Consider the following 4461-nt stretch of genomic DNA (forward strand, 5'->3'; position numbering starts at 1 on the left):
ATTGAATAATAAAGGAACAAAATTTTCTCCACTCGTCTGCTGAGTTCAGTCAGTTTCCCCAGTGAAGCAAGAATAGCGTGGATGTTGAAACTACGGAAGGAATTTAGTCATAACTGGTTGATTCCCAGAGTCAGTTCCCCAAATGCTTTCACTTGGTTAACACTTTGAATGTGTTATGTCTAATGATGGGACAGCGGATCATCAGGTCAGTGACAATTTGTTTTTATTAAAACAGCAGGCCAGATAGACTCCCTAATAAACCCTGTAAAGAATATCTGGCTTATTCATCTTGATTTCAGGACATTGTTAAACTGTATTATTTCTATTCTTGTCCCTTTTGGTTAAATGATGGAAGATTATTTAACCAAAAGGGACAAGGACGATCTGCACAAATTTGACTGATTTAACTTGTTAACAGTATTTTTTAACAGTGCAGTAAAATTTGAAGTCAAACATTCTGTCCAGAAATAATTCACACTCTTAAGCCTACTTTATTCAAGATGTTTGAAATGGTTGATTTGCAACATTAACACTTGGAGACTGTTCCACTTTGATAAATAATATGGCAACCTCTATTTGAAATGTGTTTTTTCTTGTTGTGATGGCATTCTCCGTTGTACAATGAAAAATTTAAGTAAAAAGAAGAAGAAGATAAATAAATAAATAATAAAAAGTATTGCACTAGGACCCAGGCAAGAAGGCCTCCAGGGGCTAAATGTTCCCTTCTGCCTTCTTCCTGCATTGCAACACACCTCAGAGACAGGACCTGAGGACAGCCTTCGTGTGACTTGGTGTTCTGATCTGGTAGGGTTCTTTAAATATATTTAAGATTAGGAGTTTTATAGATCTATTGTGTTTGTCTATAAAAAACAATACTTTTAGTGATTTCTATTTTGAAAATCTTAATGTGAGGCGTGGGACTAAAACTTTGAGTACTGCAGCCCATCAGCCAGGAAACATGGTCGAAACAAGCATGATATTGATGTTGTGTACACCTTAGGCACAGAGTTAATATATGTATTTTCCAGTCACCTCTGACTTGGAGGAATAGTTTAGCAAGATAGATGTTCATGTCTTTATCTTAAATATATTTTCCTTATGTTTGTTGTAATCTTCTTTCGTTTTTAGATTTACTTTTGGTTTGTGTTTTCAAACAGCCAATGGCCAAACGGTTAGAAAAGCCAAACACTGTTTTTACATATTAAACCCTTATGACACTATAGGTGCAACTAAATGTTATCATGTTAACATGATAAACCAGGATGGTGAACATTACCTCCTACCTAAAACTCAAGAATCCACCACGCCTAAAAAAAACAACCAATCAGACCTAAGAAAGCTAGTTAATTTGACCATTAATGACTTTGATTGAACAGATTGGGCAAAGTAACTGCTTAGTGTTACATTAATTTAAGTGAATTGTACTAACTCAATCTTAACAAAGAGCGGGCTTAGCTAGTTAAGCTAGCTGGGCTGTGTGCTTGCTGTCACCATGAACGTGCACATATCCTCACAAAGCCTACGGAAGATAACTACTGACTGTATCATAACATATGAATAAGACTCCTTATTACTGTTTTCTATAGTCATTTAAAAACATTTTTTAAATATAATTTATCTTTTGCGCGGAAATCATGTACACCTTTTTTTCTCTCTTCTTTTTTATATTTGCATATTTATTTTGTACATGCTGCCTCCCCTTTATTCCTGCTGAGCTATTTGCCATTGCAACGTAATTTAATTTTGATGCAAATCCAAATGACAAATAAAGTCTGTCTAATGTCTAAGTCTAAGTCTAAGTCTACATCTGCAGGAAGAAGAAAAGTAGGTGATCTTGTACCCCACAAGCCAATCACAACAGAGGGCATTGTGCTCTACAGAAACGCCCCACCACGGCTGCACTCAACTCTGTTTGACTTCAGGGACACTTCTTATACCTCCCCTGACTGCAAGCGGCTACTCTCATCTACTTCCGTTGTAAGCTCCAACTCATCTCAAACAAGTCTATTCTGTGCAGGTTCTATGCAGGTCTTCTTCTGTGCTCCATATGTTTGTATCTGAAAACGGCGAGAAGAGAGGCTGGACAGTGGATGACTTTGGAGGTGGGCTGTAAGCTGCCCCACCAAACCAGAAGCTTGAAACGGTACTGGTATTTCCTGTGAAAAAAGGCTTAACTTTTGATTAGGCAGGCAAGACACCATGCTCACAGCCACTTATCCATTAAGCTCAATAAATCTGCTGCATGATAATCAATTGGTGACTGACTATCAATCTGTCCGCTCTTATGACGCAGTTATGGCGTCACAAATGGAGCTCCTCTTTGGAGTTCTGCAGGACTTGGGGATTGAGGAGTTCAAGCATTTCCAGTGGTACCTAAAGGCTGGCATTGTCAAAGGCTACCCAGCTATTCCAAAGAGCCAACTGGAAGAGGCTGACCGGAAGGACACAGTGGATCGGATGGTGCAGACATACAGCCTTCCTGGAGCTCTGCAGATCACTGAGGAAGTTCTGAAGAAAATCAGCAGGAATGATTTAGTGGTGTGTTTTTCTGAAAGGGTTTCAGAACCCAACAGTAAGTGAAATCTAAACAACAGAATAATTTCAGTTCCAAGATTATCATTATTTGAGAAAAAAGAAGGTCGCTCTCTCTTTCTCTTGCCTCTTCCTCTCACTCTTCATATCGGTCTGTCTCTCTCAGAGGATGCCACTGATGTTGGGGAAACTTCAGAGAACACAGGAGCTTCCTACATTCAGCAGGCACGGGCAGTTCTTCCTCACCCTGAAGCCCCTGGTGCTCAGGATGAAGGTGAAGCTTTTGCAGCTGCTCTAATGATTTCATCCATTATACCGCAATTAACAGCAATGTGATTGTGACCAGGGAGACATTTGCTATCAACCATTATTGCCTGAACTGACTAACTGACATGTTTTAAGGAGTTTGTGTAAAATGAACAACTTGGATAGATTTTGAGCAGATTTTTTCCTGTGAATGTTGATCAGAAAGTAGTTTTCCTGATATTTTTGCAACTTTGAAGAAGTCAGAAAGTCTCTGTCTGTCGTTTTTAATTTTTTTAACAATCATACATATTTAATGTTTTTTTTTTGACAAATTCAGTGGTTTCTTGTCAAAGAGCTAAGAGAACACTATTACTCTTTCTTCTGAAGAAAAATATGGAGTACGAGCAATTATGAAAAAACTTAATGCAATGCCGAACACATCCCTTCTGCGAACAACCTCAAACTGCAATTAAGTTGACACCAAATCAACTAACCTGTCATAGTACCGTTTAACACCAATGTAGGCAATCAGTGTTTGTCAGCCCTAACTTTTCTTGATAACCCAGATTTAAATGTGAGTAGGTTAAACTCTCTTCATAGTACAACCCCCCTAGGACAATAAAGTATATGATACTAGTTAGCAAAGGTTGCCATATTAATATAGAATATTATTGTCATTTTGCTAAGCATTTCCTCTATTTTGAGCTACAACCCTCTCTACTTAGTTGCATGATGAGATTACAGTAGGTGGATAGCAGCAGTCTGTGTTGTTCATGATCAGTAGGAGCAGCGACGGCATTATGCCCTGCTGATTTAAAATACAGAACACCATGTTGCCTGCTGAGAGTCACTTGCTGTCAGAAAGCTCCTTAAACAGATTTTGTAGGACCCAAGATATGGGCAGGCCTGCTATACTGAAGAATGTGACTTTATTCCCTACAGATTTGTTGGTGCAAAGACCAAAGCCTCCACAACCTATCACATCATACCAATGCGTGCTCCAGTCAAACCTCCAGAACAAGTTTATGTCTATACCAGAGGGGTCGTCAAAGCAGAAGGATAAGAAACTTCTGGATGATATCTACACAGAGCTCTACATCATAGATGGGAATGATGTAGATCTCAGTGGGCAGCATGAGGTCAAGCACATTGAGATGGCATCAAGAAAACCAGAAGGAAGAGAGAGATCAATTCAGCACAACAACATTTTCAAACACCCTTCTGGAGAAAACACACCTGTAAGAACAGTCCTGACCAATGGGATTGCAGGAATAGGCAAAACGTTCCTGGTTTACAAGTTCATCCTGGACTGGTCTGAAGGAAGAGCCAATCAAGATGTGCATCTCATATTCCCCTTCACCTTCCGCCAGCTGAATTTATTGAAGGGGAGAAGGTTTAGTTTGGCAGAGCTCATTCACAAATGTATAAGGGAAAGTCGAGATATCACAGAGGAAGCACTGAATTACATCTTCACAAAACTACAGGCTTCAGGAAATACCAACTATGACAAAAGTAAATTTAAACTTCTGTTTGTGGCATTGATGCGGCCTGGACGAGAGCCGCCTTGAGCTCAACTTCAGTGACAAGGAAGAATGTTCTGTTGATGAGCCATTGTTGGTGAATGAACTGCTGACAAACCTCATCAGGGGGAAACTGCTTCCCTCTGCTCGCCTCTGGATAACC

At 39.5% G+C, this 4461-nt stretch overlaps 1 pseudogene; it reads left to right on the forward strand.

Moving 5' to 3' along the window:
- Nucleotides 1-157: 157 nt before the first annotated feature.
- Nucleotides 158-4461, forward strand: part of LOC118322633 — a 15317-nt pseudogene continuing 11013 nt past the window's right edge.

This window comes from Morone saxatilis, unplaced genomic scaffold (assembly GCF_004916995.1).
Source record: "Morone saxatilis isolate NCDOM2014 unplaced genomic scaffold, NCSU_SB_2.0 Contig14, whole genome shotgun sequence".
In the NCBI taxonomy this organism is placed as follows: Eukaryota; Metazoa; Chordata; class Actinopteri; family Moronidae; genus Morone; species Morone saxatilis.